This window comes from Nannobrachium achirus, assembly GCF_963921795.1.
Source record: "Nannobrachium achirus genome assembly, chromosome: 20".
In the NCBI taxonomy this organism is placed as follows: domain Eukaryota; kingdom Metazoa; phylum Chordata; class Actinopteri; order Myctophiformes; family Myctophidae; genus Nannobrachium; species Nannobrachium achirus.
Window position 1 is genome coordinate 28572214 of NC_137827.1, and position 21756 is coordinate 28593969.

At 44.6% G+C, this 21756-nt stretch overlaps 1 protein-coding gene across 1 annotated transcript in view; it reads left to right on the forward strand.

The window, feature by feature from the left end:
* The first annotated feature begins 1683 nt into the window (after positions 1-1683).
* luzp1 (leucine zipper protein 1) overlaps positions 1684-21756 on the forward strand; it is a 66505-nt gene continuing 46432 nt past the window's right edge. Inside the window, exon 1 of the mRNA XM_080750090.1 lies at positions 1684-1914. The gene's annotated coding sequence lies outside the window, so the exon portion shown is untranslated. The remainder of the gene's footprint in view (positions 1915-21756) is intronic.

A 21756-nucleotide genomic window follows, 5' to 3' on the forward strand; every position in this document is an offset into this window, starting at 1 on the left:
CACCGTGGTTACAACACCAACAGAAGACAATGACAGACTTGTGGTTAATAAAACTTTAACATTTAGTGCCTTATAATCATGCTGCAATACACAGTAAACAAAAGGCCTCTGTTGGGTTATTGCATTTTTTTTAATCACTGCAGGGCATACTATCAACTTGATGTGGTGCCAGTTGCCCTGGACTTCAAAACCAAACACGTAGAGTAGACTGTGAGAATTACATGCTGTTGGTTTAACTCAGAGGGTGTACAAATTGACCCTAGTAGGTTTTTCTTTTTTTACTCTCAGTTAAATTAACACAGATTTTGCCATGCAGTGTTCCAACATGTCTGAATGCCTCTAGGAGCCCACTGGGGACTGTGGGACAGACAGTTTGTTCTGGTGTGAACTGCTACTGGTGACAACCTGCCACTCAGCCAGCCTTATCTGATGTGAATGATGTGGCACTGAAAGTCACACACAGCTGAGGATCTAACATGGGGTCGGAACTACCTGTTCTATAATCTACTATAGGCAGTGGTGGACACTGGACAGTGAGCTTCAATAAATTTAAACCCAGATAGGTCCCCCCAGGGGTCTACACTGGGCCCCCTACGTTTACCTCTCTTTGCCGAAAACAGCCAATCTGCAAGCTCACAATGACTAAAGTCAAGCTTGTGGATCTGCTATTTCAGCTGAACGTTTGCCCCAGAATAGGGATGCTAGGGTTCAAGACACAATGCATTGGTATAAGAAACAATTTACTGAATAGGAAGAATTAAATGAACCATAAAGTCAGGATGCTGGGATCATTAGAGCCTATAGGACTGCCAACAAAATGCTCTTTGTAAAGCTTAAGGCCTAGGGGGCCTAAATAAAACATGGCACATTCAAGACAGAATGATGTCACTTTATCCATTTCTCACCCCGTAACCATAAAAGGTGCAGAACTTTTTTGATGTTTCCTCCCAGTACCAGGCCAGGCCCCAGACTAACTTGCATTCCTGTGGTGGAGGAGCCCATTCAACTTGCAATGCCATCCTTTTTTGGGCAATTTTTCTGATGACATCCTGACTGTATGTATTCCATGCATTTTGGGTAGGGTATAGGCTGAGAATATTTAAGGGCATTCAGCTATATCTGTGTAGTGCAGTGGTTCCCAAACGTTTCAGGTCGCGGGACCCAAAAGAGAGATTAGACATTTTTCCTGTGACCCAAACTAGTGAAAATAGCAGATCATATTCAAGCTAAACATTTGTGTTTAGCTTATTTGTGTTTTTTGGGGAATGTTTTTTCAAAATGTTTTGAAATAAGAATAATTAAAAACAAAATGTAGGACACCAAAGGGTTAGGGTTAACCCTAACCCTAACCAGGACACCAAAGGGACCCATACAAATGTGTCCGTGACCCACAGATGGGTCCCGACCCACTGTTTGGGAAACAGTGAAGTAGCGTATGTATACTGTAGTGTACTACCGAGCTCATCTATTTAGCTTGAATTCGCTCTTCGTCGGGAGAATGGGAGAGAGGCGGGACCTTACAGCCGGGAAGGGCGTTCTTTTTGCGGTCAGCCCGAGTAGAGTCATTCCAAGGGGTGGGTCCTCCGGCGCAGAAAGGAAAACCCACCTTTTTCATTGTTAGGGACACGGTGGAATGTGATGGTTTGATCCTACAGCGCAGGGAGGGGAATGTAGAGGAAAAGGAACAACGAACCCAAATTCGGGGAGTGAAAAAAAAATCCCCCCGTCTATCCCTCTGCCTCTGGTCTTGTCCGGCTAGAAGAAGAATATGTGGAAGAATTTACTTACGCTCAACGACACAGAGTCATCTGCCCGCATGAACTCTCCGACACGAATCGTGTGAAGTTGTGGATTACCTGACCTCCCCACCCCGGGCCCCCCTCGCTTATTTCCCACCGGATCCATAGATAAAGGGTAAGTTAAAGACTGTAACTGTGGCTTTGTGGTGTTTGGGATGAATTCGGCGCTGCTAACGGTTCAGAGTCAGACCGACAGACAGCGGCTTCCTGAGTTCCACACAGTCGGGACTAGTCGGAGGACTGCAGAACTCTTCTGCTGCGGCAAGTTTTTACCCCTCCTCCCCTTCTGTTTAAAGGAAGCATAGGACAGGACGGGACTGCGGCGAAAACCAGGTGGTGAAAATGTAGCGGTTCCCACACCACTTTTACACCCTTTCTGTTGTTGTAATCAAATCACAGCGATTAACATGCGTACAATTATGTGGCAAGCCAAAACGTTGCATTACATGATAACTTTATTCTATATTCTATCGCTAGCCACTACACATAATAGTTGACTGAGCATAAACAATCCCGAACCCCCCTATGTACGTCAGCATTCAGAGCAGGAGCATAGCGCATGCATTGGGTATTTTTTAGGGATTTTTCTACTTAAAAAAAAAAAAAAAACATTTCTTTCTCTCTTGCTCTCTCTCGCTTTTATTTTTTCCCTATTAACATACACAACAACAGTGAGCTGATTTAAATCTAGATGCTATATAACCTACCACACGAGGCATTGTTTTTTCCCCCCTTCTCCCATTTCCCAGTACATTACAAGTGAACAGGAAAGGAATGTTTAGGTTTACAGCTGTAACAATGTAGCGAGCTGCAAACAGCTCGTCTTTTACAGCAGAGGTTTTCAACCCTTTTCATACCAAGGTCCATTATTTATTCAGCATTTAAGCCACGGACCACCATTCGATGATATTTAGCCTCACAGAGGCGACAGAGCCAAAACTTCGAATATTTTGTTCGCGTTGCATAAGATTTTGAATTTCCTGCTTTATGGAAGTGGTAGACCTACCATAAGAGAGAACCGGCAAACGTTGTCCAAAACAACAATTCTTCTTCATTCTCTAATTGTGTAGACTTCTTGTAAATTAAGTATGCAGATGTTTAACAATAATGCAACTCTTGAGAGTGTAAAATGAAACCAAATGGTCCCCCCTCAAGGACCACTGGCACAGTGGCACTGGTGGTCCCCGGACCACTGGTTGAAAACCACTCTTTTACAGTTTAAAAGGACTAGTTTTTGTGCTCTCCCACGTAGGCTGCAGCTTTGGTTAAAGGTCTTGTCTCTCGAAGGTGCGTTTATTAGAATCACAGTATTTCGTAGTTGTGTGGCATTAAAGACAACGATAATAGCCTCCCTACATATCAGATGGGCATCATGGAATAGAGTCAGACTATTGCCTGCCTGACAGCAGTGGGAAAATACTCACTTCAACTTGACCTCATGGTGACGATTCTTTTGTGCTTATCATGTTTATCTGTATGGGTATTTGGATGATGTGTGACTTTGATGACTATTTTTGCCACTTGAATTTCACAATGTCAACATCTTGACTGTTTCCCTGGTCTCTTTGTGTGTCACAGGCCATATCGTACTGTACTGCACTACCCATGTATATAGTATTAATTTATGTCTGAACATTATAATGTGAAAGGAAAGATGGTTAGAACCTTGAGTCTGAAAATGGGCCTCTAATGTTCCCTTACTAGAGCAGAAACATTAGTGTAGTAGTGTGAACATTTTTGTTCATATACAGTACATAGTAGTGTGTGTAGGACTGTACTGTGCATGTCTGTGCGGTGTGGTGTTTGCATGCATGTGTGCAAAGTATAGTACTGTATGTGTGCTGTGCTCGTGTCTATGTCAGCAGCAGGAACGGTAGTGGTTGGTGGTGGAACACTAATCTCCCAGGTGGGGCTCGTAAAAAGCAAAGGCGGGAGGGATATGGAGGGGGACCTGCCTTGACCTGTTTCAGACATGAAGGAGGCAACATCACTGATGGCTTTCCAGTAAGGCGCTGCCTCCTTGCCAGGTGCACTTCATACCAGCTTCTGTACCAGCTCTGGTGCTCTGCCACCACGGGCCAGACCCGCATGTGTGATGGAGGTAACAGCACAAGTATCTGCAAGTCAGCTTGGCACGGAATGTCGATGCGATGGGCACAGACTCCTTTTTAAAAGGGTGTTCTCTGATTTGAGAATCAGCTTGAGGATTCATATATAATGAGGAGAGGAGGTGACCTTTTTCATGACTGTGCAGTTCAGGGATCTGCAGGGGCAATGCAATAAAAGTTGAAAGTCAAGGAGTGTGAAGTGTTTTTAAGTAGTCGTTGTTAGACAGATCGCATGTGATGACTGCTGAAGGTTTTAGTCCTGTTCTAGATGTAGAACTGGACAAACTGATTGTACTCTTTGATCTTTGTCATGTAACTTAACTGAACATGACAAAGAGGGTCCATGCTATTGACACAGAACACAGCTAAATCCTGAGTTGTAATTTAACTTTTGAGTGTACAAATGGACTCATAGGACTTTACTGTGAAGGAGTGTCTCCACACAGCTAATAGGACTTTGTCTTTCTTCAAGGTGAATTTATGACTATAAAGCGTTAAAGTAAAGCAAAGAGCATAGATTGTATTATGTATTGTGACCTGTCTGATAACTGTCACCTGCTGCTGAAAAAATGTGACACGTTGTTGTGACCGTCAGGTCGCAGTTACTATCAAAACCTCCACCGGCTGTCTGTCAGTCTGTCCGTCAAACGTCACATCACAATTTTGCCCTACTCTGCCACCGTTGCCCTATCCATACCAAACTTTGCACACACACTCCTTGGCTGCCAAACCACAACCCCCACCCATTTCTCACATGGCCCTCTTCTAGCGCCACCATGAGGCCGATTCTTGCAAAACACATTTTTGGACACGGCTCCTACAAATCTTGCCCTAAAATCACGCAAAGCGGTACACGGTATCTCTAAAGTCATGTCATAAACATGGATCTGTCCCATTTCCAATATTCCCTCCTGATTGCCTACCATTGCCTTCTAAAGTTTGTGTATGCGACCTGACGGTCGCTTATCTCACGATTAGGGAGTCTTACTGGTGATGCAAGCTTAGCTTGAAGATCAGTTATTTTAGGCAAGCGACCGTTGTGCGATTGGAGTATAAATTAAGCCTAATAATTCTCTGCCCTCTTCTCTTTTATGACCTCGGGCCATACAACGCACGATTGGTTTTCCACTCCATGGAACGTTGTAACCGCCCAATGAAACCGCCCATGCCGCTTTGGGGCGAAACCAAAAACTCATCATTATGGGTGTTCAATAAGGGTAATTATCAGACTAAGCGTTGGACCTGGGGATTACGGTGTGGCTAAATGACTGCTCTGGGGATTAAATTAAAATATTGAGGTTTTCTGCCTGGGAGAATCAGACCACTGGGCACTTCAGACCCAGCCCAGTGATGCTGGTATTACTGCCACTCTTGCACATCACGGTTTACACAGAATACCACTATTATTTGTATTGTAGGATCACATAAGTGTGGAATTACATTGGTATTTATAAATAGTGTAATAACTCTTTGAAATTGAGCTGGAAGCGTAGATGCTTTGCTATTTCCAAAGTGGATAAAGGCACAACCCCAGGAACATCTGAGCTGCTTGACTGTGATCATTTGGAAATACAAACAGGCGGGGGAAAATGTCATTTCAGAGTAGATCGGTTGCACTGTAAAGTTATTATCTACACCAGGGTGAATGTATAAATATGAGTAATTATCAGAGTCAGTGCATTAACACCTTTCAATCATGAATAGAGACAGACACTGACTGACTGACTGACTGACTGATGCCCTACATTCATACATGGTTGTTGTTAGCCACTTTCAGCCTGGCATCCGTATTTTGTCTTCGGTGAAAAGTGAAAAAAATCTACAATTGTGCATTGTGAGATTGTAGATCAGTTTTGCTATTTTTGAAATACACCATCGTAAGATGAAGTATAATCTAGGGGCATACGTGGTCGGATCAGGCTCTGTGTGTTCTTCTAGGAACAGTTAGGATAAAGTGTATGCACTGTGTTCCTCTAGGATTGGAGTAGTTAAAGTATGTCACTAAGTGCACAAGCAGAAGTGACGCACAGTTTAACCCATATACGCATCTTATTATTCTGAAAACGGATAGCCCAGATAGAATTAGGCCTGGCTTGTGCGGATGTGTGGTAGTTAGCTATTCATAGTGATAGACTTTCACTTTTAGCTCCAGGCAATAACCCTCTCAGCCAGGAATAAATCTGATAGATTCGCACAAGACAGGATGATGTTTGGAGTATTCAAGATAGGGTCTTCCTTGAAATAGCACAGACGAATCATGATCGCTTGCAGAGGCTTTGTATAAAAAGCCCACACACAGCTGTGTGTGTGTGTGTGTGTGTGTGTGTGTGTGTGTGTGTGTGTGTGTGTGTGTGTGTGTGTGTGTGTGTGTGTGTGTGTGTGTGTGTGTGTGTGTGTGTGTGTGTGTGTGTGTGTGTGTGTGTGTGTGTGTGTGTGTGTGTGTGTGTGTGTGTACTTTGTGATAATGTAATAATGTGTTCAGTATCCGGGACAGAGACTGCTGTTGACAATACGCAGGCCAGCTGGACCCACTGTTGTCTGCCTGTCTAATAAGTGTTGGCCGACCAGCCTTAAAGATGTGTCTTAATGTCTTTGCAAGAAAACATACAACATACGTAAAGGGTTGCAATATGTTTTTCCTGTCTGCACATTGTGCCTCATGTTTGTGTGCCTGCCACCAGTGTGTTGGTCTTAAAGCTGCCCTCGTGTGTTTTGGGATGTTTGTGTTTACTGCTGATACCCTGGGAATGTTTTTCTGTTCTCCCCATGCTTCTTCTCTCCTGACTCTCCTGTACAAATTCCCTTCTTCCCTGCTTCTTTCCTTCTTTCTCCCATCTCCTTTTCCTGTTCTTTTACCCTCCACCTCTTCCTCCCTCTCAACCTTTTTTCTCTGCCTCCCTGTGTGAAGCTTTTCTCCCCTCTCCCCTCTTCCTGCCTGCCCGCCCTCTGTGCCAGCTTTCTTTATCAGTTGTGGGCTGGTGGAAGGGCAGGGCCCTGTGATTTCAGCTGGAGTTCAAACTACTTGAACTCAGTTTTTGGGTGGGGTGGGGGTGAGGTGTGTGTGTGTTGTGCGTTGCGTGTGAACTGTGAACCTGCCAAATACTGCTCTGCTTCAGCTGTCATATTATGCAGCCTGGCTGTGTGGAGGGGAACGTGCTGTATGTGCCCTTAGGTGTTCATGAATTGTCTAACCCCGTTAGACGACTTCTTCTTTTGTGTATCGGCATCAAATGTCCAACTCAGTGTCGTGCAGTGCAGCCACACCCTCGTCTCTGGTCTCACTAGGAAGAGGCCTTCCTCTGAAGGTCTATACAGGCAACAGGTGTTGACTGCTGAAGTTGGTCTATATATTTGGGAACCAAATGGACCCACGCAAGTCCTTTTGGTTCCTACAGTAACTATCCCTGGAAGGCTGGAACACCCTCAAGGACCCCTGGTGGTTCCCGGACCACACTTTGAGAACCAATATACAGGTGACAGGTCTTGACTATGTGATCGGCAGTCTGCTGAAGCTACCTGCACTTGCATGCTGCGCTGTCTGCCAGGCCCTGGGAGAGTGTTTTTTGCAGGTCCGAGTGTGAAAACAGGTCTGAGTGTATCAAAGTAGCAACTGGGTTAAGCACCATTGGTCCGATCAGTTTAACACTCACCAGGTTAGCATTCACCAGCGTCGGCAGGTTAGCATTTCACCAGGTTAGCATTCACCAGTGTTAGTTTTACTGAGGTTAGGGTTAAGGTTAGGTTTAGGTGTATCTCCGTCCCCCCGACTTTCATCACCTCTGCGCAGCCAATACACTCGGACCTGCAAAAAACAGTCTCCCAATAGGCCCCACTTCCCGTTAGCGTGCTTTGCAATGTAATGCGTTTTGAGCTTGTAAATCTATTTTGTGTACATCTTTAAGAACTTTTGAATGATTTCACTATTATGACATACCCAAAATAGAGATGGCAGGTAGAAAAGTGGTTAAAAATCTGGACACATCGGCTACGTAATTCAGTAATGGTCTGGCTGTAGTGTGCGTGCCTGCGCGTTTCTGCCAAAGGGAATTTTGGCAGTGTATCGCTCCCAGCTATATGTTCATCTGTTGTCACATACTTGAAAGCGAGAATGTCAGTCAGTCATCAGGTAGCCTGCATATATACTCAGCCTTGAGAGTGTTCACACTATGGGGCTCGATTCGTGCCAGCGACACAGACACACACACACACACACACACACACACACACACACACACACACACACACACACACACACACACACACACACACACACACGTCATGCATACACACACATACAGTCCATTCCAAAATATATCTAGCTCTTCAAGACTCCCATGTTGAGTTGAGAACTGAATCTATTGACCAAACATTTCTCTGTGTGTGAAAAATCAGTGTGGCAGCCCTCTGCTGTGAAGCTGCCCCTGTTATTGGTCCTTAAACGTGACAAACGGCCCCCTCATTACTGGGTGCCGTGGAGAGGCTCTGACAGACCTCTGTGTCAGGCGGCAGTGAGGCCTCAGTACTTTGTCTAGTAGTTGCAGGTGACGGTGGATTCGCAGGACAAGGGGCCTCCCCATCACGGAGGTCTAAGTACTGAGTTCTGGTGGCATATACTGTTGATGTGACAGTAGGGGGTTTGTTATATATGTCAGTGGGTGATTATATTGGACTTGGTGAATTAGAATGTTATAAATTACAAGGTCTTCAAATTCAAATGATTGACCATGAAATGATGCCAATATATTAAATTATTCCCATGACCAGAGTCATTAAATGTGGAAGTATCCCCCCAAAAAAATACATAAATGAAATCAGTGAAGCCTTTAGCTTCAACCAAACCAACCTCTACTCTTTTCATGCCCCTCAGGCCCTCAAAGTGACACATTTCACTCTTTTATGTTCAACAAGCTTGCTCTCCAGTCATGTTAGCAAGCTTGGCAGACTCACATTGTCTTTCCTTATAATTATGCTGAAAACCCCATGGCTCAATTGAAGGCTATATTTGAGCAGCATTCCCAATTATGCTTGTAAATCTGCCACTGCCCTTGAGGGTGACAATCCATTGGCTAGTAAGCCAAGAGGATAACATGATAGTTTGTTATGCTTTGAGCTTGCAGCTGCTAATACAGAGTTACAGACGTGGTAACAAACATACAGCATATAAATTGAGATGTTCAGAACAACCCAAAGTCCTATGCTGTGTCTTAAACTGCATTCTGGTCTTCATTCTATCCACTTTTTAAACTGGTTTTTGGACCTGTGTATACAAGAGCGGCTGTACCGATAGGATCTGGAGGAGGAACGTGATTCGAGACATCTTTTATGGTGAGTTATAAAACGGGCCATAGACGCACTGTGAAGTGTGCTGACTGTAAACAGATGTCTTCAGTTCTCCCCCATCAGTATTCCTCAGGAATTATCCACAGGTTGTAATGTTGACTCTTACCAGACTTCCACACTGCCTCATCGCCCCATATTTCAGGAATTCTTATTTATGTGCCACGGCGGCCATAGCTCCCCTGTAGCTCTGCTCGCAACCAGTCCACTGACCTGCTGCTGTACACCAGTTGAAGGCTTTGTGAAGTAAAGCATGTTATACTAAACAAAAGAGAGTGAGAGAGAGAGAGAGAGAGAGAGAGAGAGGTACCACCATGTCATCATCTGGTCTTCATTTGGGCTCTCCAACGGTCCACCATTTCCTTATCACAAGGACACAGACAGACGTGCAGTCAGTCAATGCTGTGTCCGTTGATGCCACACCAGAATGTAATTATGTTTTGTGGTTTCTGTTGCTTGATGAGTCACACGTGTGTGATAGTTTTCCACCAGCACTGCCTCTGGTGGCGGCCTCCGCAGTCTGAGTCCAGGCCAAAGCATCTTTTATTTTGTGCTAGCTATTTAGCTTAGTTTTCACTTGTTTTCAGGGTTAATTTGTCGTGTGAGTCAGCTCTATACCTCTCTCTCCCTCTCGTAATCCCCCTCCTTTCCCACGCAGTGTCAGTCTAGCCTAATTACTATAAAACCCCGGCCCAAAATATACATGTGGCTGTTAGAGATATCTTGGTACTTGGTAGCTGCAGGTGCTAAGTCCTCTAATGTTTAATCAGAGGTCTGGCCAGACCCCATATGGCTGGAGTTTGGACTGCACGGACTACGCTAGTATGTGGGTCATTGTGCTGCTACTGTGTGTTTTCAAGTTGACCTAAAATCATTCTTTTCCTCTTGTATTTTTTCTTTAAGACTAAATGGCTGCTGTTATGGGGGAGTTTGGTTTCTGCTGGACATTACAACTCCTCAACAAGTTGTTTTACAGAAGGTCCCCCAGTGCCTGTTTTGTTCCCTATATGTCTCAAAAATGGCTACTTCTACAATCCTGCAAGAGAAGGATGGGAGGGGGTGTAAGAGAAGCAGACTTCAAGAGTGTGTAGGAGGCACAGCAAGCCGGGGAGAGGGAGGGACTGAGAAGTTTTAACAGGGGAAGAGTTAAAGTTAAAAGACATTTCTTGTAAATTCCTCAGCCACATTTTTTGTGTGTTGTTGTTGAATCTTCGTAACTGGCCAATATTTCCAGTAGAGCCTCACTCCTTGTGATTGTTATCAGTTCTCTCAGTCTCTCAGTCTCTCTCTCTCTCTCTCTCTCTCTCTCTCTCTCTCTCTCTCTCTCTCTCTCTCTCTCTGTCTCCCTCTCTTCTGGCTGTTCTCACTATAGTAGAGTCCCCCGTCCCCCCCTTTCCTCTCATTCTCCTCCCCCGGCTTGGTCCAGGGGTATTTTTGGAAGTTAATGAAAAGAGAAATCTGAACTGCTTACCCTTAAAAGGCATGTCTGGGTCAGCTGGGTGGAAACTTGCGTTATTAATGTCCTTAACATTTTCTGTGTGAGGTTACACAAGTGTGTATATGGGTGTTTTGTGTAGTGCGTGTGTTTGTTTGAAAGCATCACAGGCGTTCACACGCCGGGCACTGTGAGGAACACAGGAATGCTGTGGTTTGTAGGTGCTGGATGTGAGGGAGGGTGGGCTAGCTAGCTAGTCCACGTCTTTTAGAGGGGGGAAACGGGGGCATATTTGGCATATTTCAGGAGCCATTCCAGTCTGGTTCAAGGTGCATTCTTCTCCTTCCGAGAGGTCTGGCCGGCTGAATAGCCAGTTAGTCAGGAAAGGAAAGGAAAGGAAAGGAAGAAAAGGAAGGTGGACAAAACTCTGTGAGGAACATCACGCTCTATTTCCCTACAGGGCCGCAGGTTCACAACAGTCCGGTCTCATGACACTGTTGCCGGGAGACAGCCGGGACGACAAGTCATTCTTCAGTATTTATTTGGAATCTGTCAGCCGAAAGAGATGCTAACCAGGAGCCCCGCAAGATATGAAAGTACAAACCCACTTGCCACCTACCCACGCAGAAACAGATGTCAAACTCCTGTGTAACAGCACAGTAATATCCATAAAAGGCTGCATTTGGAACCACTGTCCCTTACTCAGTGGTAGGTTTGTGTGTTTTGGGTCCCATCACTAGAATTTAATGAATGTTTATGTGTGGGAGCACAGTAATAAGTCTCTTTCAACTCCTCTTCCATGGCATCGTAGTTAAACAAATGCTCCCAACCCTCTCGTTCTCTCTGCTAGGATTTGTGTTGTTTTGGTCTGTTATTTTCAGCTGGTAGCCTTGACATCTGGCTGAGTGGACAGTGGTTCTGTTTTGTGGTACCCGTCCAGTGTCCAGTGGAGGTCCGGTCATCCTGAGGTCATGGTTTGGTTCTGAGGGCATCCAGATGTGTCCTAACAGCGTAGGCTGGGTAATTAGATACAGTAGATACTAGGGTTGGGAATCGGTGTCCTTTAGGATGTTAACGATTCCGGTTCCTTAACGATTCCCTCTTAATGGCCCATTCCTTCTTATAGGGGGTTCCAAATGGTCCCTTACAGGTCTCTAACTCTGAGAGTGTACAAATGGAACCAAATCCATTTGGTTCCATTTGTACACTCTCAAGAGTTATGGTGGTCCTTGAAAAAAATAAGTTTGAGAACCGCTGGTATTGTAATTGTCTAGCAGTAGGGTTCCAACGATTAATCGATTAATCGTAATCGAATCGATTACTCAGTTAGTTGCCAACTAATTTAGTAATTGTAATCGAATCGGCAACTAATAGCTGGAATTCTTATTAATACCATTACCCTTTAGCCTGACAAATGTGTAGCTATTCTTTAATCAGTATGCCGTCAGAAAAAGGTATTTATTTTTTGTCTTTTATTAGAAACCTAATCGGCAGCTGAGCAAAATTTAATAAATGATGTATCTTTGAATGAATTATTCATCTTTAATGTATTTTTTGTTAGTTAAAAAATGTCTACAAGAAACTCATATCTAATGAGTTTTTTTAATCGATTAATAATCGACCGATTAATCGATTATGAAAATAATCTTTAGTAGCAGCCCTATCTAGCAGACGTGAAGTCCACATACCAGCTCTGACAGTGTTATAAAACCGGTTCCAGAAACTGTTCCAAATGTGATGGAACCGATTCTGGTTCCTTGATGTTGGATCTGTTTCCTACAGGTAGGGTTCAGGATCCCAACCCTAGTAGATAATTGGTATTCTTACTTATATTGTGATTTGTGGCCATAAAAAAATTGGCAACACACCATAAGATCACCGGGGGCATCAGGATTAGGACTATTGTGATTTCATATATGTTAAAGATTTGTGTTGGAGGAATTGCGGTAATCCGGAAGGCATCTCCTGTTTTGGTTTTGGAGTTGGACCTGTTGCTTGCAGAGATGGAAAGATCTTTAAACAGCAAGTACAACGACAAGTAAAACGTAAGCTCTTGTACTGTGTTTGGGAATATTATAGGTTTTACCCAGAAGTTATTGATATGCGTCCCGACTCCCATGTCTACAATGCATTATTATTATTATTATTATATTATTATATTATTATTATTATCTGCTTATGGCGCTGTATAACACAAAGCATTTTATAATTGCTGGACACATTTCTTTTTGCAAGGATCATAGGCTATTATAATTCTCAAATTGAAAATTTTAATTTTAAGATTGTGCCCTAAAATCATGCAAAGCGGTACACAGTATGTTTAGAGTCATGTCATCAACATGGATAATAATGTATTGTACAACTGGTAGTTCCGACGAAGCAATCTTATTGGTTGAAATAGCTCTCTAGTCTCTACCCGTGTGAATAACGAACACTACCACACAGGTCTAATCAAACAAAGACGCAAAAGAGCTGAAGCGCTCCCCACACTATGCTAGCGGCTAGGCTAGCAGTTTTCATGTAAAGTTAAGGGACATAGTAGCTAGTAGCAATGTGGCATTACAAAATTACAATGAAGTTGGCGTGTTTTTTTAAGGGCAACAGTTGTATAATCACAATATTACACTCGAGGGTGTGGGTTAAGTGATTATTGTACCTTCTGCGCTGCCTACGGGCACTCACCCTTCGGGCTTGTGTTTGCGGCAACGCAGGCGGTACAATAATCACATTAACGCACACCATCTTGTGTACCATTGCTTAATTATGAGTTCTTATAACTATAATTATACAGTGTTATAAGTAGATTATAATGCATTATATCTATGTTTATAATGCATAGCAAGTGTCAGAGCTTATGTCCTTAATATCGGCAGCACCAAACAGGGATTTCCCGTTATTTTTTTTGGGATTTGCACATCTTTTGTTTTGCTAGTAAATATCGGTCAAAACCTCTGTAATCTGAGGTCAGGGACTCGTCGATGTTGGAAACTGCATAGGACCCAAAGATCTGGCATCTGTTGGGCGCTACATAAAACACTGAATGTCTCTCACATTTGACATACAAGTTGTTCCTGCTAGAAGGTGGCTGACACACATTGTGTGGTGATGGAAGCCTGAAGAATATTGATTACATTTTGCCTGAGGTACAGTAGCTCCTCCTCAGAGCTTCCTCTTCTGTCCTGATAATATTCATGTAAAACCGGATGGAAGATAGCTAGGCAAGTTGTGAGGCTGTTAATTCCTTCCCCATCCTTCTGCCCTTTAACATGTTCCATACTGACCGTGTTTGTGTATCAGATTCCTCAGCCAGCAGGATTCCGTTCTGAACTCGAGAGAGGGAAGGAGAGAGAGAGAGAGAGAGAGAGAGACCTCAGCCAGCAGGATTCCGTTCTGAACTCGAGAGAGAGAGAGAGAGAGAGAGAGAGAGAGAGAGAGAGAGAGAGAGAGAGAGAGAGAGAGAGAGAGAGAGAGAGAGAGAGAGAGAGAGAGAGAGAGAGAGAGAGAGAGAGAGAGAGAGAGAGAGAGAGAGAGAGAGAGAGAGAGAGAGAGAGAGAGAGAGATGGAACGATGAGTACAAGATCCACAGTACGAGAGAGAGAGAGAGAGAGAGAGATGGAACGATGAGTACAAGATCCACAGTACAAGATCCACAGAGGCTAGGAGACAGAGGGAAGCAGCAGGCTACCTGTAAAACATGACTTTTATAATGATCGGGAGCTGTGATTTATCTGTTCCTTGAGAAAGAAGGAGAGGCAACATAAATGGGGATTGTGTAACAGAGCAGCCCTGGACCAGCAGGAACTTGGAGCACCCGGCAACCGATCAACCAACCCCACACAGAGTCTGGGCTAATTTATATCCGAGGACCAAGTGTACATTTGCCATTAGTTTGACACAGGGCCTGTGCAGACAGACTAGTAGGTTACAGCGTATGGTGGGAATTCAGTGGTCCAATCCTTCTCCTTTGGACTAACTTCGTTAATGTCACTCTGCCTGGGAGGGAGGGGGGGGACAAACGTGTCCTCGGATCTGTGCGTCACGGTGAACAAACATAACTGGACCTCCCCCTCCTTCTCTCTGTCTGTCTCTTTCTCCCAGTAAAAGGCAGAGCGAGAGTGGAAAATGGTCTGAGAAAAAGACAACAGGGTTTGGGAGTGTGGTGACTGAGGGAGAGATGATGACTCAGACACCTGTGTCAACATCCTCAAAAGTGGCATTCAGAGACGTACTTCCTTGATATCCAGTTAGAGGCCCATACCATGTAGACAGCCCTGTGCAGCCTGTGGGGTAAGAGGAGCGTGAAGAGTGTGTGTGAGAGAGTGAGCACAGGGTGACTGACACGCACACACACACACACGTACGCACGCATACTCATACACACACACACACAGGACTCCTCTTAACACATTGTTTCTCAAACAGCGGGTTGGGACCCATGTTTGGGTCACGGACCCATATTTATGTGTCACAATCTTTCAATCTTTCAAAATATTTTCCAAAATTTAAAAGAAACATTTCCAAGAGAATTCCATAAAAAAGAAATCAAACTAAGTTTGAAGTGAGCGGTGGTGTGTGTGTGTGCGTCGCCTTGTGTGTGTAGCTGTAGCAGTTCATTTCAGGGTTGTGTGTGCGTGTGTGATTGTGTGTGTGTGTGTGTGTGTGTGTGTGTGACTCAACAGTGCCACTTGGTCATCAGCGGTATTGCAGCCCAGGCTACAAAGTAACATGGATAGATGGTAACATAGACACACACGGACAAAGTCACTTAGAGGAGCGGTTGACCACCGCTCAAAAAGATCTACACGCTCACAACGTGTTGTGGTGCAACACGTTGTGAGCGTTTAGATCGGCTATTTTCACTAGTTTGTGTGATGGAGACATAAAATGTCTCTTTTGGGTCTCGAGAGTAAAAAGGTTGGGAACCACTGCTCCAACACTCCAAAGTGTGTGTTTTCATGGCCCTACCTACTGTGGTTAGTGAGACTTTCCCTGCAATCTGAAGAACAGACACGTTTGTTCACATCCCCCACAAGAGAGAGTGAGTGTGTTCCTGTCAAACATTCTGGTCAAGACACTGAACCCCCTGCCTGTTCACTCATTGTAAACATCAGGGAGATCTGCCAGAAATAAAGAGGTAAATGGATCCAATTTACTTCACTCAAAAGTTGATGAATGCATGCCATCATGCATCTATTCATGCACAACTGTGTGCGTGCGTGCGTGCGTGCGTGCGTGCGTGTTCTATTTTCACACAGTAGGTGGTGAGGGGATGACATCAGTGACAGAGTGATAAACTGGTGATGGATGGAAGCCATTTATTCCTGTTGCACACACACAGACACACACATATATGCGCGTGCACACTTGCACCGGTCCCTCTGACCTGTACTAAGCCCGAGATCTACAAAGCAGCTCTGAAAATAAAATTCCTCCGGCGGATTATTTTTCTTGTGATCAGAAAATATACATGTTCTCCGAGAGAGGAATGTTGAGGCGCCATGGCAACCTGGCCTACCCTTTCCTCCCTCTCTCTCTCTCCCACTTCCCCCTCTTCTTCTGTTTCCTACTGCTTTTAGCTTTTCTGCTTTTACACTTTTACTAACTTGGATCGAACTTCTTAAACATTAAAACGTTTGCTCGTTGAATGTAAAACCCTTGGTTTTTACTTCTGTCTCGTTTCCTTTCACTCTTTTCTTTTCCACTTCCCACCCGTTCCTAAAGAGCTTGATACAATTTGTTGCACTCGCACACAGAAAATAGACGATAAACAAGCTCACAATGCATTGTGCTGAAATGCGTGAGCTTGTAGATCAGATATGTTTGGCGCACGAGACCGGCGTGCAAGGAAGCATAACTCCAGCTTAACGAAAGAGTACTTCCCCCATCCTTTTCCCAAAGGCTTCTATCCTTCCGTTCGTCTATTTATTAGCATGTCTGGTTATAAGGGCTGTCATCATTGTGGAGCTGATGCATACAGAGACAGACAGCAATAGTTATTTTCAGCCTTTCTCTTTTCCTGCTCTCTCTCATTCTCTTACTCCCCCCCCCCCACCCCTCTCTTTCTCTCTCTTTGGTTTTGATTTTAGAGGGGATCTCCAACATCCATCATCGGCGCTTGCATTTGTGAAGGAACCAGATGGGTTTGGGGGGTTTAGCTGTTCCTCATGCCAGAGTTGCCTTTGGAACTTCTTCTAGTGCTCGCTGTCCCAAACAGACCTCAAGAGACAGACCATGAAAACAAATGCGTCCAGTAGAAACCACTGAATGAACATCTAGTTTAATAGGGAAATAGTAGTCATTGGTGGTGGAGTTGTTTTTGATGGTGGTTAGTAGTAGAAGAATGAGTAGTAGTTGCAGTGCTTTACTATTACGTTTTAACTTGCCAGAGGCAGGCATTGAAGATGCATGTATTGCATAGTGTTTGTTTCTATTGTTATTGTATAGTGTATTGGCCTATAGACTGTTAACCTTCACAATGACATGTGTTGGGTTGCTGAGGCAGTGAGCACGCACACACACAACTACAGGGAAACCTACAGACAGAGACCATATGAGAGTCATCAACACTCCACCATCTGGTGGGCTCTCCATCTCTCTCCATGTCTCTGTCACTCTCTCTCTGCCCTTCTCTCTCTCTCTCTTATTCTCTCTCTCTGCCTCTCTGCCCTTCTCTCTCTCATTCTTTCTCTCTGCCCTCTTTTTCCTTCCTCTTCTTCATTATTTTTCTCTGTACCCATAATAGCTGCACTTTATTGCAATATCAACAAACACTTGGTTAGCTCTTAGCACTGCGTATTTATAACACAGCCATCATTGAACGAAGGCTATATATTGAGTTACAGTTAATGAGATCGCTGTACGCTTTTATATTATATTTTTCCATGATCCCATTGAGGGCGATTAACTCTGTCAGATGTGATTGTTTTATTGGTCAGCATTCACCCATCAGTGGATAAAGCCCTTCCTACTTACATGCATGGAATGTCTGGCTCACCTTCAACAGTGTGTGTGTGTGTGTGTGTGTGTGTGTGTGTGTGTGTGTGTGTGTGTGTGTGTGTGTGTGTGTGTGTGTGTGTGTGTGTGTGTGTGTGTGTGTGTGTGTGTGTGTGTGTGTGTGTGTGTGTGTGTGTGTGTGTGTGTGTGTGTGTGTGTGTGTGTGTTCGCGTGCACATGTATATATGCCAGGAAGGAGTCACAAGGACACACACACGAGAAATTGAGAGCACGCGCGCACACACACTCGGACACCAACGTACAGAGCCCCACAGGAATCCTATAACACTCCCAAGTCCCGAGTGGCTCCTTTGTGCACTGTGGAACATTGTGGAATACCAGGCATGTTTTATGATCCAGCATTTATCCGTCTCCCTCTCTTTCCCCCTGAGTCTGGCTTTATTTGTCAAGCAGACTCCCTCCTTCCCCTTAACCCTCCCTGAGTGGAACAATGCCAGCTTGTGGCTCTACATCAACTGGTAAAGGACACCAACTGAGACAAGCCAAAGGCTTTCTTGTGGTGTTTATCCTTTTAGTTGACCTTGTACCAGTGAACTGTACTGTCATGTACCTTTTCCTATGCAAACCTCTAATAAAGTCTTCAATCGACCAATCAGTTCCCAAGCACTGGGTCGGGACCCATTTGTGGGTCGCGGACACATTTTTATGAGTGTCTTAATTTTTGTTTCCCACATTTAGTTTTTAATTATTATTTCATAACATTAAAAAAAAAAACATTCCTAAAAAAGCTATGATTTTCATGAATAAAAAAACTAATCTTCAGTGAAGATAGCCAATCTGCAAGCTCACAATGCGGCGTGAAGCGACACATTGTGAGCTGCTGTTTTCACTAGTTTGGGTCCCGGGCAAACGTCTAATCTCTCTTTTGGGTCTCGAGCTAAAATGTTTGGGAACCACTGCTTGACGGCCGGACCACACCAGAAAACGTGCGTGTACCCGCGCGCTGTCTGCGTGTGTGAAAAGCCCCTGGCTACACCAAGGAGGGAGCATTTGTGTGGGAGACGAGTGAGTCTGTGTACAAAACACATGCGCACGTACAAAATAGAACCAATCCTATTTTTACAGCATGCGTATCTGGGGTTCGCTCTATCCGTGAGCCTGGTGTAGCCGGCTGAAATGATATACATTGGATCTTTCCAAACGCACAGAAGCGCACACTCCCCGCGTACGCACTGACGCGCGTGAAAAGCCTTGGTGTAGTCCGGCTGTTACATGATAGCCTCGCCTGGATGGCTAGCTTTACACCGAGTGCAGGACAAACATGCTCTGCTCAGCATCCTCCTTTAGTCTACTCTAAACCACTTAACCCCATATCTGTACTGTGGGGAATGATTTCGCTTTGAAAACAACAGATCGACAAGCTCAGAACTCCTCGATTGGATAATTTCAGCAAAAGCTTTTCCCACAATAACAGAAAATATTGGCCTGGGCCTGTGGTCCAGTGGTCCAGGCACCTAGGCACATAAGCCTTACAGTGAAATGTGGGTTTGAGTCTCGTTGCCACCGATCTTTACTGCATGTCCCTCCCTGTCTCTCTACCCGTTTCCTGTCCATCTCCACTTTCAACTCTAAATAAAGGCAGAAAATCTCAAAAGACATCTAAAAACCGTTTAAGTGGTTTGGCCTGATTTATACTTGGTTGTGCACCGGTGTTGTGCGTCGAAAGTAGCCAAGCTACGAGATTGATCTTGTAGATCAGCTATTGTCGGTGCACGACACGTGTGAGACACAAGGATCTCTCTGTAAGTGTGTCTGTGCGCGTGCGCGCATGCACCTTCTCCCGTTGTGACTTAAAAACGGGGCTACCACATGTGGTTGTGTGCGTTTAATTTTCCTGGTCAAACAAGGGCACAGAGGCACTTGGTGCCAGAGCAGAGGTTGAGAAGGCCAGTTTATATTTTGCAGCACAACCTCATTTTCAGCTAGCAACATGGTCATATGATGAAGTGTTTGTAAATTAGCACTGAGAGCAAACTCTCCCACTCACTCTAACCATGTTTGTACTCTGTCCATTCCACTTGTTTTATCCCCTTCATGTCTCCCTCTTCATACCGTTCCATCCCCCTGAAAGGTTCTTCTCACCCACTTGCACTTTTCCTTTACTCTCTCTCTCTCTCTCTCTCCCGCCCTCTCTCTGTCTGTCTCCGTTTCTGGTTCTCCCCCTTTTTAGGTGTTAGTTTTGGTGAAGAATGCAGTTAAATCATTGTTTTATCTCTGCAGCCAGTGAGTTCCATCTGGTCTCTCTCGTCCATGCCAAGCCTCTGAGACACAATTGACCTTAAAAGGAAACAGTAACTGCCTATCAACAATACTGAGCTTCCAGTCTAGGACCGAATGTCTCCCTGCTGAGACCTGGAGCAGGACTGATGTTTACTAAAAGGCAGAAAAATAGGGATATGTCTTTAAGTATGTAATTTATGTTCTATTTAAAGCAGCGCTATGTAACTTTTTAACAACTATATAGCATATTAATGTCCCACAAATTATAAAGTTATACATGTTTAAAGTTATACCATGTAACTTTTTTTATAAAACAAATCTTAAAATGGTCCTAGCTGTTAAATCGCTAAAGTTTTAGAACCCCCACTCCGTTATTTTCAGCTTCTAAAGCCTTCTCTTTATATGTTTTCTATGATCCCTGCCCGGGACCGGTTTTCGCGGAAAAATTGCGTCATCACACTACCGGCCAATCACAGCGAGGGTTATACACTGCCGGCCAATCACAGCGCAGAACATACACTGCCGGGCTCTCTGGTGGGTTTAGGAAACACGCCTTCAGGAAGTACACTGCAGTGTTTACACTGGAGGAGTCTAGCATGTAACTCCCCAACCGCTGCTCGTAGAAGGACACGGGAGACCTCATTGAAAGCGTCTCGGCGAGGCGAGGCGGACGCGGTGGTCTGACGGCCCGGTCCGCGAGCGAAAAACGGACGAAAACAGCAAACGCGACCGCGGTTTGCTATACTGCTACAGACCACCAGTTGAGCAACTTACACAGTATAGCTTTAAGCAATAACATTCATCCTTCCATAAATGTATAGACTCAGAGGGGTCCCTGCTAGGGGCCTGACCATGGGTTTCATCCTGGCATTTGCCAAGGCACCAAGGCAGAACTGCCAGCCGAAGTGAAGACTGGCCAATCACAGTGTGTCCTCTCCGGGCATGCTTGCAGAGACTCTTGGGTAATGAAGTCAAAGATGTTGGCTGCCATGTTATATGTGTCCACAGCGGCCACTGATACCCCAAACGACATAGTGCTGCTTTAAAGTATTTATGTATGCACAGGAATACCCCCACGTGCAGGTAAAGTAATTAGGTCGGAGAGGAATATGCCATGGCTATTAAATCCATTCAAAGCCTTTGTTTAGCTGCGAGACTTAGCACTCCGGGTCTGTTAATAACAAATGTTAAATTCATCTCAGACTCCAATCCCATGCTCTGCATTTATAGATGTTTCTGGTGGACCATGACAGGAGATATTTACAAACCAGTTTGTCATCTCCTTCCCATGGACCCCACGTCTCCGTTCTTCGAATGCCTGCTAACAAAAACTTTTCTATGCACTATATAGGAGTGGTTACGTTTGTATGAATATGATTTTGATTGTGATACTGACACAATATGTCCATATATGGGCATTCCCAGATTTGGTGTGTGGTTGCCGTACACTGACTGGCCAACCCAAACCATCAGTTTCAGGGCCGAGTGTTTGTGCCGCTGCACCATTATAAGTGGTAGTATGTACAATGGAACTAACTCCTTTCGCATAGAATGTACGTTATTAACACAAAATCAGCAGTTTTTGATGATGTCAATGATCCCTGTATCTCTTATGGATTGGTCATATCATAATGGTAGTGGGTACTGCAATGGGTACTCTGAGAGTGAGTACAACGGGCATTGCTTAAATGGGTGGGGCATGCATTCCTAACTTGCATCATTCCCAAATTGCACATTCCCATGTACATTCCCAAGCGGAAGGTGCCGTTTAAGCCATTAATTGGCCTGTATAGTACTGTGTACTGGTAACGGCTTCCGCCTACCGCAATGGGTACTTCAGCAA